This window comes from Tachypleus tridentatus, unplaced genomic scaffold (genome assembly GCF_004210375.1).
Source record: "Tachypleus tridentatus isolate NWPU-2018 unplaced genomic scaffold, ASM421037v1 Hic_cluster_2, whole genome shotgun sequence".
Taxonomy (NCBI): Eukaryota; Metazoa; Arthropoda; class Merostomata; order Xiphosura; family Limulidae; genus Tachypleus; species Tachypleus tridentatus.
This window is the reverse complement of record NW_027467782.1, coordinates 13,772,799-13,787,186: the sequence shown is the minus strand read 5'-3', so window position 1 is coordinate 13,787,186 and position 14,388 is coordinate 13,772,799. Positions and strand designations below refer to the sequence as shown.

Here is a 14,388-nt window from a genome sequence, read left to right as displayed (position 1 = left end):
CCCAAGAGTTGACGTTGGATGTTAATGACTGGCTGCTATCCCTCTTGTCTGACGCTGCAAAATTGGAGACGGCTAGCGCAGATAACCCTCATGTAACTTTCATCGAAATTCAAAACAAACCAAACTCTCCAAATACAAGTAATCGTGGTCTGCTGAAGTTCAAATTTCTTGCTCAATAGAAGAGACTCATTACAATTAAATTTATTACTTTTAGTTCTAATAATGAATCATTAAAATACAATAGTTTGAATAAACTAGTTTAAAGATCACGATAACTTAACACGTTTAATGATTTACCAGCGGTGCACCCCGCTAGTACAGCGGTATGTCTACGGATTTACAACGCTAAAATCAGGGGTTCAATTGCCCGCGGTGGACTCAGCAGATAGTTCAATGTTCAACACACACACCTTTACCAGCGAGTTGGAATATACCTAAGCCTAAAGCACGGTTGCCGCTGCAGCCTCTGTTTGTCAACTCTTCTGCATAAACACATTTTCTGGGACTTTGAGAAAAATATTATTTTTTTATCTACTGGGAATATTGCGCTGTTATACACGATAACTTGTATAACTTTCTCTCCTTCTAGGGCATTCGCCTCTGGCAAAAAAAAACTTTCAGAGAAGGTGTACGATACATTAACCCTTATTTTTTGACTGTTAAGAAAGTTGGAAAGTCATTACTGAGATTAAAGTTATCATATTAAATTAGAGCCAATTCTAAACGTTAATTGGAAAAGACATTTTAAACAATGAGATACGGTGCTTAAAAGTACAACCTACTTTACTCTCTTTCCAAATCTGAAGATATTGATAAATTTTCTGCCGAAATTCCCTGCCATGATTCTTTTCTAAATTTATTTAAATGAAACTTGTTCCTTAGCGACACGTGTGTTCTAGTTTTGACGTAATTACGTATAGGCGGTGTTTCTATTGGATACTGTGACAAACCAACGTTGTTTTAAATTTGGTGATGATTGTTTGTACTGCGATCTAAATTAATTTTCACATACAAAAAAAAAGTTAGATATAATGATAATAAAATCTAGGAATCTTTATTTCCACCTAATTTTTCAAGCAAAAACCCTTTCTTTCAAGTTATTTCTGTAAAATATACACGATTGGAATGTCACTAAACTATAACAAGTAGAAGAAATTTTTTTTTAATATCGCGCAAAGCTACTCGAGGGCTATCTGCGCTAGCCGTTGCTATTTTTCAAGTCTTCAACCTTCAGAAACGTATGAAATGTAATTCATTTAAACTTCTATTGGTTGTTTTTTAATCATAAATAATATATTTTGTTGTTTGTATTTTAAAACAGCAGACGACGCTTCTAAAGTTTTATGGTAACCATAATTTCGCACAAAGCTACACGAAGGCTATTTGTGCTAGCCGTCCTTAATTTAGCAGTGTAAGACAAGAGGGAAGGCAGCTTGTGATCACCATACACCGCCAACTCTCGGACTACTCTTTTATCAACGAATAGTATGATTGACCGTCACATATAACGCCCCCAAAGCTGAAAGGGCGAGCATGTTTAGCGCGACGGGGATGGGAACCCGCGACCTTCAGATTACGAGTCGCACGTCTTAACACGCTTGGCCATGCCGGGCCAGATTTGAGAAGCAAACTTATTCCTGACACGAGTGGTGATAAAGTATTTTACACTCTGCAAAATAAATAATTGTTGTTTTAATGTTTCTAAAAGTGTGATACTAAACTGAAAACAGTTGTAACTGAATAATTGTTTCTTTAACAAAATTATCATTTTTCTCATAAAAATAAATATTTTAATGTAATGTGGCATAAGAAGTTGAGAAAATGAAAGTGTTATTTATCTGCATAATCAGTTTTGTTTTCATTCTGAACTGTTCGGTCAGTCTTCTTAGGGCCATTTTCTAATTCCTTATGTTGTACACTTGGCCTCAAGTCTGATTTCCTTCGGAAAAATATATTTAGGTTTATATTCTATTTATTAACGTATCAAACATCTTTGATGTAAGTTTATTGTGTAGCTTAGAATGTAGAAACTTAAACGTTTTGAAACTGATTGAAAGCTGAGAATAATGGCATTATTTTCTTTCATAACCATGGATATCTTGTGAGGTTTAGTCTCTCATATGTCTATCGCTGTACATATGGTGTAATAACTGTGGATTTCATATCTGGCTCAATTTATAGATTATTCTAACTGAAGATTAATGTGAGTGTTTACTTCTATATTTACATGGAGATCTAGTCTTTCAAGCTTTGTTTTTAGTGAAAGTGGAGAGATAGTTTATATCAGAATGGTAGCCATAGAGTTACACATATGTACAGCTGGCCATAAGAAAAGTTTTAGTAAACTTCTTTGGTATGTCAGCTATATATAAAGTTACTTTATTTAACTATGTTTCAGTAGGTCTGTTTGTTTTTGGAAAAAGAGATATGAAATTGAGTGACATTACTGATTTAAATTACTTGTTCTTGTATGAATTCAGTCAGAAAACATCTTTACTGATGAAAGCCCTCAGCACATAAAGAAAACATTTCAAGTTTTATCATTCTTGGAGATATTAATACAAGAACAATGTTATCTATTATGTACGTTTTCTGTATAAAATTGTTATTGGAGCTTCGATTGTTGCTAGATATCATGATAAACTATTTTTTTCTGCATTTATGATGCAACAAATGCTACTTGTAGTCTCAAATGCAGTAATTCTACATTGATTAACTGAAGAAAAATTAATAATAACGAATTTCAATATAGATTTAGTTGATACTTTGCACAATCACAATTGGTTGTGATTTTTTGGGAAGCAAATTCACCATTTTATGTTAAATAAGATAAACGAAAACGAAAAATCGGTCAGTCACTACGTGGCGCTTAAGTCAAGAAAGAGAAATATAAAATTAAGCATGGCGACAGTGGGGTAGGTGAGTGTAATATCCATTTGTTAACAGGATTGTGTGTAAATAACAGGAAGAACAATCGAATCGAATAAAGATCAGTCCAAGGAATGTGAGTTCTTGAATATCGATAAATTTTTAGTTTATTAACTGTGTGTTGGTGTACATATCTCATTTCTGTGATAAACTAAGCCAGACGTAGCCTGGAAGTGAACTGTAATCGACAGGATCTCCTAAATGTTATGTGACAGTTAACGGTACATGTCTTACAATTTCAACAGGTTTGTTACTCTTGTCGTCAGGCATATTTATTAGTTTTAATGGTAAAGCATCCATTAACTGAGGCAGTGCCCCCAGCTCGGACAGCAGTAAGTCTTCGTCTTTACAACACTAAAATCGGGGGGTTTTATTCCTCTCGGAAGATACAACAGATAGCCCAGTGTTGCTTTGCTTTAAAAACACACATACACCTCGCACACACCAAAGCAGTAGCTGACGAAATAGAAAGAATGATTTGCTCTGTGTCTTCATTACATTATTTGCTGTCATGTGTACCAATAAAAGTTTTGTCATTCTGCCATAAGAATTTGCATACAAAGGCAACAAGAAGCTGACATGACTTATAGTAGCTTGTTCACAGCTGCAACCACTGGGCCAGTGTATGTTTGCTGTTATGTGTACCAATAAAAGTTTTATTCTTCTGCCATAAGAATTTGCTTACAAAGGCTACAAGAAGCTGAAGTGATTTACAGTAGCTTGTATTCTTTTTTTATGAATGAAGCAGTTAAGGTATATATTATTTACAGGGAAACAATTAATGTGGTTTTGATAAACATTTCCAAAAGTGTAGGTGACAGTAGTGACAAAAGTGACAGTAGCAGTTAGGATGCAGTTGATCATGTAATAATGCAAAATTAAGCATTTTAATGTATTTTTTTAATTAATGAGGTTATAAGTAATTGCAACAACACATATAACATTTTAATCTGTGTGTATTGTATCTCTTCATTTGAAAAGTGTGTGTGTGGAAGAAACTACATTTATTAAAGAGGAGATGTGGACAACAACACTTCAGGAAGTGCTAGTCTAGAGTTTTATTTCTTTGTTATGTCTACACGTCTAAATGTTAAATGAGAATCTCTTTTTTCATAGAAGTGTAAGGAAAGTGAAATCACAATATAACTAGTTGTAATTTGAGAGAAAAAAGTAGTTTGAAGTTCCTGGATTGGGTCTTCAGTAACATAATTATGAAGTGTCTGTTTCTTTTGCCAAGAAAGTGATCAGTTTAAACACATTGCTGGAAGAAATTTGTTTCTGTCTATATTTCAGCTTAGATAACTTCTTTTGTTACAAACAAACTGGATTAACATCCTTGTGTCTACAAACTGATAATTTTGGTGGCCTCTGTATCAGTCAGTCTGCAAAACTTACTAAATTCTGTAGCAATACTGAAAATGAAAGTTAAACATGAAAAACTATTGATCCATGTTTAAGAACTTGTTTTACACTCGACAAATTTATTTTTAGTTGCTTGCATTCATCAGTGATATGATTCAAGATTATAATATTACTCTTTATCATGCTAATATTTACATTGACTTTTCATGTGAAACAAGCCATTTTATTTTGATCTTTAATTTTTACTTTTAAATATTTGCTAGAACATGTCTTTATAAATAAAAGTTATAGGCAGTGGACCAGTCATTTTTGTAACTATCTATGGTAAACTTAATGATTAATGTTATGAAGTATTTTCTTTAGTTAAAACTTGGATATTCTTCACAAGTATAAAATATAAAACATTGCCTGAGGAAGTATTGGGTTGAGGAATAATTCGTGAGCATTTTTTCAAGTTAAAAAAATATATTCATAAATGAAATGCTTTCGCAAAATATTTCATGTCATTTGGTAGATAAATTTTTTGCTCTAATAGATGGTGTGTTTGATTTTCATATGTCTTTAATTTTTGCTTTCATTTTCAGCTCATTAAATGGAATGTCAGGTGGACAAAATCGAGCATTTTCGACACCATCTGCTTTTTGCATTTAATTTCTTGCAATTTCGCTTAAAACAATGCATACTATATACCTAGGTTTTTACATGAAATAAAGTATCATAATAAATGTTTTGGGTGTAATGTGTTCATGCATTGAAGTATTGTATAGTCTTGCATGTAATGCTTGAATGAAATTATTTAAAAACGCTCACAAATTATTCCTCAACCTAATATCTCAAGTCTTAATTAGTTACAGCATTCCTGTTTCACTATGACATAATTTTTGTGTAACTTTGTTGATGTGATAAAGAGATCATCATATCAAAGTAGTGAAATATAAAATTATAGCAGTCTGATGAGCAACGTTACAGTAATTACTCAACCATGAAGTTACAGTAAATGTTTACAGTCATAGTTTACTGTAATGTCTCGCATTTAGAATTGGGCTATTTGGATCAAAATTATTGTGTAAGCTTATTTTATTAAATAACTTTGCAATCATTTTGAAAAGAGTCCTTTGTATTTTTGCTTACATTTTTTAGTTTATTAAAACTGTTGAACTTAGCAAACAATTTTGAAAAATATTATACATCAAGCTTATGGTTTGGGAAAGATATAGTTTTATCCTACTCAGTGTCCTCAAATACCAGAACAAAAAGTGTGTGCAGAATAAAACGAGTTAAGTTGATTTTGTGTAAACATATGTCTTTGTCCTTATTCAAGTAAGCAAATATGTTATTGTTTAAGTTCACCAAATTAAAAAATATATTATTGATTTTATTATTTTATGTTTCCAGTATTAAATAAAGTATTTAATTAAATACTTTTTTATTGTAATAGCTCATTTAAAGTTGACTGAAGTTATCAAATTTAACAGAGTTAAAACATGGTCCTTGAATATATTGAAGCCAAGAGAATGATGTATGTCATCTGTAATTTATAATGTATCATGTAGACATTATGAAATATATACTAATGCATAAAATTCTGTTTAATTAAATAAACACTGAAAATAAGGTAACAAAGATTATCTTCTTTATGCTTCCTGTCACTCAGTTTTCAGTTCAGAGGAATTTCTTCCAGTTGTTAGTTCTGTTCAGATGACAAAGAGTACATCAATATTCATAAGATAACTGTGCTTATTTGAAGATCAATGGAAGATTCATTTTAAAATTTGAATTAACCCTACAAATGAATTACATTATTTTCTTTGTAGAATGACAAAACATTATAATATGAAAAGAGAGAGGTTTTGTTTGAATATCTTAAAATCTCGTAACATTATCTATTTATACATATGTTTATACTTTTTATTAAATTGACCCTACAGCCATTTTTGGCTGACATTACTTGAGTTGCTATGATGCAGTACACGTGCACTCCTTACTTTATTCGAGAACCTGAAACTCATCTCTACAAAGTGACCTGTATTGGCTGTATTTGTGTAAACTAGTATTTTGTGAAATAGTCAAACTGAGTTATAAGTTATAAAAAAGTTCTTAACTTTAATTTATCGTAAAATACAGAACAGTAAATAAAGAAGTAGAGTTAACAATAATATTTTCTAGTTTTGAACTTTTTTACTCATTTGGGGCTTGACTCAGTAGTGAATATCAAGTCTCACAAAATTTTACAGTAAGATGTGAAACAAAATAATAATCTTTTAGATTTAACATGTGTACATTTCAGAATAACAAAAAGTCATAAATTACTATAGCAGTACCTTAGAATTGCACTATAATTTATAAAACTCTAACTTAACTCTGTTTGAGTCATATTCAAAAGTAAGTGTACATAAGCAAGTGCTTCCAAAAATGTCAAGAGGTAGGTAGGGTCACTGAGACTAATTCAGTAAATGTAGCAAGCAGAAAAGATGGGAGATTCAATTTTCCATATTATAACTTCTCAATATCAGTAATTTGAGCTCCTAACTTATAAGACACTATAGTCTTTGGTATTTGGACATCACAAACTCTAATTTGAGCACATCATATAATACATAAGAACTGATATTTAGAAATAGTTTTTTATTCAATATTTACTTATAAATAACAAATTTAACTGATATATAATACTAAAATTTGAATTATAATTTCCAATTTAAAACCAAACTCATTTGTTTTGAATTTCCAGCAAAGCTTTACGAGGGCTATCTGTGCTAGACTTCCCTAATTTAGTAATGTGAGACTTGAGGGAAGGCAGTTAGTCATCACCACCCACCACCAACTCTTGAGCTTCTCTTTTACCAGTGAATGGTGGGATTGACCATCACATTTAACACCCCACAATTGAAATGGCCAGCATGTTTGTTGTGCCGAGGATTCATTCCCTCAACGCTCGGGTTACAAGTTGAGTGTCTTAACCACCTGATTTGAAATTAGTGTTTTGAAGGAAATCTTTTAGGAAAAATTTTGTAAGTAAATTTTTCTCATCCAGCTTTCGTCATTAAGTCATATAAATTGAAATGAATGTTATGATATTATGCCATTCAGTGGACATGTGGTATCAGAATATGTACTTTCACAACCTCAGTTTCAAAAGGGGTATGTAAAAAAAAGTTTTTTAATGTAACTATTTTTTAAATAATACAAAAGTTATTTTATCCATACCATAAAATTCCATTGTAATTAATCATTTTTATTAAGTGAACTATATATGGTCTAAAAACAAAAGCTTTTGAACATCACCCTTTCTTCATAATCTATAACAACAACAACAAAAAGACAAGTTTCCTTGTGAATACACTGTGCAAAGCCTGAGAAATTGTGCAGGAGGAACTGTGAACGTTTGACTGGTTATGCTGATTTGTCCAAGCCAGTTCACTTGGCTGTGGTTTTGCTAGATAGTAGACATAGGGATAGTGGGAATCTCCTTAATCCAGGGGTTCCCAACTGGTGGGTCGCGACCCTCCAGGGGGTCGCGAAGCCTTGGCATCGGAGTCGTGTAGCCTTGTTAGAAGTAGCTTGGGATAACATTACTTTTATTTCATCAATCACATTTTCATGCTCTTACATTTTTTTTGTTTCCGGTGCAAAGCAAAACGTGTGCTACGTTAGTTCAATGTCATTAGGTGATATTATGGGTGTATGTTTGTGTGCCTTAGAGTGAATGTGTCTGCAACTGTATGTATTTGTGTACTAGTGAGTAGAGAGTATGTGAGTGCACGTGCATGTACGTATGCTTGTGTGTCTGTTTAGCTGTGATTAAGTGTGTGTGTGCTCGCTGTCGACACGTGAGTCGCATGTCCGTTGCTGATTGGTGGATGACGAATCGCCACACTCCCTTCCCTCCCAATACTTACCCCATCATTACTCTACCTGCACCCTCCACAAGTAGTCAGTGTAAGATCTACAGTTGCCAAACCGTTCATTATTCAACATTTTTATTTTATTTAACAAGGAGATAAGTAAGCAGTAGAGGTGAGTTGTTTCCATGGCTAAACAGTGCAGATAATCAGAATGCTACCTCAACATTGGCTTCACCACTGTGCTTGCCAATGACGGCATCGAGAAACCACAGTGTGTTTTGTGCCATGCTGTCCTAAGTGCAGAGTCAATGGAACCATCAAAACTCAAGCGTCATCTCGAGACTAAACATCCAGAACACGCAAAGAAGGGTTTGGATTTCTTCAAACGGCATGAACGGTGTCTTAAAAGCCAAAGAATTGATAGAAGTGGGTCGTTTCAGCAGCAGAGTGCAGCCGTAGTGGAAGTTTCATATGAGATTGCATTCGAAATTACTAAACAAAAAAAGCTTCACACGATTGGAGAAACACTTCTTAAACCCTGCATGATGAAAGCAGTAAATCTTATTCTTGGAGAAGCCAGTGCAAAGAAGATGCAACAAGTATCCCTGTCAAATAATACTATACAGAGGCGCATTCCTAAAATGTCTATGAATGTGAAGGAACGTGATTTGACTGAAATCAAGGGTTCCACTTTGTTTTCCTTTCAGCTCGATGAGTCAACAGATGTAAGTTCATGTTCTCAGTTGCTTGTCTTCGTGAGATACATTAATTCAGGTGACATCAAAGACAAATTCTTATTCTGCAGTGCACTTGAAACCACAACAAAAGCTGATGATGTCATGGAAAAAGTTTCAACTTTTTTTCAAGACGAAGATCTTCATTGGGAAAACGTGTGGGGTTTGTACGGATGGGGCGCCGGCCATGCTGGGATCGAATTCAGGATTCAAATCGAGAGTGAAGAAGCTAGCACCTCAAGCAAAGGGCATCCACTGCATGATTCACCGATATGCTCTCACCAGTAAGACTCTCCCTGCCTCTCTGCAGGAAGTGCTTGAATCTGTAATCAAAATTGTAAATTATGTGAAGACTCAAGCTCTCAACACTCGCCTATTCAAAGAACTATGCAAAGACATGAATGCTGACCACGAAGTCCTTTTTTTCTACACAGCAGTACATTGGTTGTCGAAAGGAAACGTTATTAATCGTGTCTTTGAAATGAAAGATGAAATAAAGCTGTTCCTGGAGACTCAAGAAAGGAAAGATCTTGTAGCTCACTTTGAAGATGAAGCATGGAATAAAAGGGTTGCGTACCTAGCCGACATTTTTGACCAGTTGAACAAGCTCAATTTGAAGCTTCAATGAAGGGAAACACGTTCTCCTTTTTCAAGATAGTCTTCGGGCCTTTGTTTCCAAACTGCAGAACTGGTGTCGGAAAACCAATCTTGGAAACATCGCTATGTTTGAAAAACTTTGTGGAGTGACGGATGAGTCTCAGATCCAACTGGATCAGTTCCTCAAGGATGAGATTACCGAACATCTTCAGTCTCTAGAAAAGGAAGTCGAGCGTTACTTCCCTGAGCTATCACAGGAACAGGAGGCCCTGGTAAGGAACCCATTTTGTACTGAACTTGATGTATCCAGCATCCCAGATGATATCCAAGATAAATTTCTGGATCTAAGGAACGACTCTTCAGCTCGTGATCTCTTCAAGGTGAAATCCGTGACTCAGTTCTGGTGCGCTATGTATCAGTCATACTCCAAAGTCAGCATGATAGCTTTACGTGTCCTTGTTCCATTTGCTTCTACTTACTTGTGTGAGGCTGGATTTTCCACTCTTGTCAATATGAAAACAAAGAATAGGAACAGATTGGATGTTGAAGATGACATGAGACTGGCTCTAACAAATGCTCGGCCACGAATTTCAAAGCTTGCTGCTGAAATGCAACATCAGGCATCTCACTAGCTGGGTTGGATAGCTGTTCAAACCTATGTTAATATTATTGTAAGAAATATGTTCTTTTTTGTGAATTCAACCTGAATGTGATTTAATTTGCTAATAAATAATTACAGAATTTTAAATATTTTTTTTAGATGTTTCTTTCCCTCTCCTTCACAGAAAATAAAAGAAAAATTAAGCTCCTGATAGTAAGCCCTAAGTAGGGGGTCAGATGGGTTTCAAACTTTTAGGTAAGGTTGGGAACCCTTGCCTTAATCCATTCATGCACATCACCAATCAAATGACGAGACATTTGGCTAATCATTGAAATTAAATTTTCAAGTAACCATGGTTTATTCTCTTCAGAAAGCACACTAGCTGAGCCAGCACTCAGTTTTTTTTAAACTAAGCCTCAGATTGACCTTAATGTGTGGTATTCAAGTACAGTAATGCCTATCACACAGCTATAAGTAGCTGCAAAATACAAATCCCTAAATGTTTTGCACAGAATTATTTCAAACACGAACAATAAGAAATCCCACCTAATATCATTGTGCAATCACCAAAATAATCATTACTCAAACATTAAAACTAAGTCTCCATCCAACTACTGTCTTATAGGTTTCTTAGGACTACAACAGGCTCATGGAGAATTGAACAAGGAGATGTGTAGATAGAGATGAAATCAATAACTTTAATACATATTCCACACTGTTAATTCTAACTCTGAACCTAGTGCACTGTACTACAGTCCATTTCACAGTGAGGAAGTACTAATTATTGTAATGATGTAAAATAGTCTCACTTCAGGATGACATGACAATAAAAACACAACTACAAGTGTTACAGCACAATAGATACAGCTTATAACGTTTGCCTGTAATAAAAGATCAGTATTCACATGAGACTTGCATCTGATTTACATAGATACTTAAACTGCATTTGAAAACAAAAAAATCTAACATACTAAATAAAATAAGCAAAAAGATTAAAAAATGTTTAGTGTTAAAACTATGAATAAAAACCAACTTATGAAAAACACAAAATTTATCATACATCTGGAATGGCTGCTGCAGACCTACAACATGCAGTGAAATATTAAACAACTTATGTACGACCAAACTGCTCCCAAAAATAATTTTCTGATCATGACTTCACCAGTAACTAAACAGGGAAAACCACTATTTGTGTGAACCTCAACAGACACAATTACAATGTTAATCATAAACTGGATTCTTTTTATAAATCTTTAAATCATTATGATGTATAAGCACACAGAAATGAACTGAAAACTGCTGAGGATGATATATGTGACATTAATGAAATAACTTTGTTGAGGACCAGTATTTTGTAGAATACAATCACATTTCAGTTGTAATACAATAAATTTTATGTACATTTATACATATACATATTATTATTATTACTGTCTACAAATAAATCTTGAAATATCAGTTACTTCTCATAGAGCACAGAAAAACAGTGATCTTTCCTTTTCAATGAATGTGTACTGACTTTCCACAGTTTGCTAAGCCTTGTCACATTTTACAACTGGAGTATGTAAAATATTTTTCTTGTTTCATATGTACATATTGATATATAGAACATCATAGGTTATATTTAAGTACCACAGACTTCTAGTGTAATAAATCATTCTTATTAATTAAACTGTATTTATGTCTAAAAAATATTTTTTTCAAACATCATTCATCTTGCCTTTCTTTGCGAGTCTACAACAACAAAAAAATGGATCTACTTTTTTGAAGACACTTTTCAAAACCTAAAATACCACGTAGGAAAAATTCTGAGCTTTCAGTTGGTTATAAACATTTCATAGAACAAAGTACGAATGTGTAAACAATCATTTCCAAAACTAAAGAAATGGACAGAATTAACTTTTTTGATTTTCTAAATATAGTAATATTTCAGAAAATAGATTAGAAAGGAGGTTTTTTTATTTTATATTCTAGCTTGTCAAAATAGGTAATTTAAATTTCTATTTGTTAAAAAGTGTAAAATTTGTCTTTGGACATCAGAAATATAATTTAAACCAAAGAAGCCTTCAGTTTTGTGCATGACAAACAAAAATTGATATTTAAGAACTTGTTTAAATATTTATTTTTAAATTAATTAATTATTGTGTACTATTACATTTGAATTACAATCTGCTACCACATGTATTCACACATATTTGTAAAATAATTGATCAATAAAATTTTGAATGCAAATCTACAAATGTGATAACACCCTCTGACACCTACACATAGTAATAGAGTTAAGAAGGTGTAGAATGAAACATATACGATTACTAGTATAAAATAATAAATAACATTCAAGCCACCAGAAGCAATACTTAAAGATTATATATGCTATTACAGTGTTGTGACATGCATTTTGAAAGCACCGTCTTCATATACTGTATGGTTTATGGGAAACATGCATGAAAGAGTGGTGTGATTTGGACATGAAAGCTTTCTAATAGCATCTTTTGCAAGGGCAAAAAATGCTGCAGACACACAAAACTTGGTTTTGGTAAATACCAACAAAATCATGTCAACAATAAAGGAGGGTACATAATTTCATTGTAGCAGTAACTTTGTTGTTCAACATCATAATACTATTATATTAATTTACCACATGTAGGTGTGTGAATTTCTACACATTACATGTGGCATTTAGAGCATAATGAAGGCTGATCACTAAGATTTTACTGACTAGTTATAGCATATCATTAGTTCAAATATATCATGCAGACTCTCCTTTCAGAGTTACACAAAGAGGGATATCTATGAATGGGTTAACATTCAAAGAGTCATATCCATAGTTTCATGAAATAGTTGTATTGTACTTTATACTTCCTTCTATATGTGAAACTTTATTGTTGTAAGATGTAGAAGCTACTTCTCTGAATACTTGTAATCTGATTTGGTGAGTGATCAGCTAAAGAGAGGGAATGGATATGGTCAGATTTATTTTGGAAAAGTCAGGATTTGCCGTTAAGATATATGTAATTTCTTTCTTGAACATGCTAAATGTTTGTGTTTTAGTTATTCACGTGGTGTAAACTTTAGGGATAGTAGTTTTTGATACAAAAGAATGTTTTTGTCGTTCCAAAAATATGAAGAGACTGGCTAAGCAAAATTTCCAGTGTACCTTTGAAAGATTATAAATGGCAATGCACTAGATGCAAAAGTTAACACTGAAGGTAAACAACAAAAATAACCTGAAGTCAGCTTGTATATCTAATGAATATAAAGTTTTTGATGTTTATGACAATATCAGTCTGAGGCATGTTCATTGTAGTTTTGAAAACTGATTTAAAAAATCAAATACAAGAAGAAGATTTTCAAACATATTTCATACAAATATCTTTGGTAGCATGTATGTAAAGTTCAATTAAAAGTTGTTGCTTATAATTATAAATATTGTACCAAATATAGTTTTGTTTCTGGAATATGTTAAATACTTTTTCCTTTCATAATTACTTGCAGCAGTCTACATATTGTGAAGACTGTAATTGTACAGCCTGATTCAGTGTCAAATTTACAAGTCATATTGATATAAGAATGTTGTTATGAATTAGGAAGAAATAAACCTTTTGCTTGTATCAAATTATTATTTTGTTTGCCACAATGAACATTTTTTTATTATAATATTTGTTATCAAAACTGAGAAAAATGAATGAAAGTAACATTGATATCAAACTGATACTTTTGTGAAATCTTCATCTGTTAGTCACAAAACCTTGTGTTATGGTCTTATATATTCCAAGTTCAACTCACAGTCTGGAGTAGTGGGTTTGAATTCATGTCCAACCAAAAATGCTTGTTCTTTCAACTTAGGGACATTATAATATTATAATCTTTTTGGTGGGAATACAGTTTCCATTAAATACTTTAAAAAATAAATAGAAATCACCCCTGATATTTCTACCAATTATACCTCCAACCTTTGAAAAAAATATATATTAATTTGAAATATACACCCTACTATGATATTTGTGTATGATCTTTGATGATTATTCATGGCAACTAACTAGATTGACATCACTCTTTGGATTTTGACTGATAGATGGAATATTATGAACACATTTCAGTGCTGTTCCATTATGGCAGTAAGTTGGCAGCATGGACTATTAACGACAGTGCAGTATTTATATATATATATATATATATGTGTGTGTGTGTGTAAAGAAACTCAGGAAATAACCAAAATTATATAATAAAGCACATACCTACACAAATAGAAGTCGCACAAAAATAAAACCAGTATGCAAGTGGTACATAAACACTTAACATACCATAACTAAATAGTTGT

General features: G+C 32.8%; 2 protein-coding genes across 24 annotated transcripts in view; one reads left to right on the top strand and one right to left on the bottom strand.

Moving 5' to 3' along the window:
- The window catches only part of LOC143242162 (sodium- and chloride-dependent GABA transporter 1-like), a 532,318-nt gene that overhangs the window by 248,688 nt on the left and 269,242 nt on the right, over nt 1-14,388 (bottom strand). The gene's annotated exons all lie outside the window — the stretch shown is intronic.
- LOC143242429 (uncharacterized) overlaps nt 2,672-14,388 on the top strand; it is a 59,190-nt gene continuing 47,473 nt past the window's right edge. For 4 of the 20 annotated variants that reach the window (XR_013022682.1, XR_013022681.1, XR_013022678.1 and 1 more), the window contains exons 1-2: nt 2,675-3,004; nt 7,022-7,301. The gene's annotated coding sequence lies outside the window, so the exon portion shown is untranslated. Of the gene's footprint in view, nt 3,005-3,024; nt 3,174-7,021; nt 7,302-14,388 lie in introns of those variants that run through there. The other 16 variants (XM_076485813.1, XM_076485816.1, XM_076485808.1 and 13 more) reach the window with 13 other exon arrangements.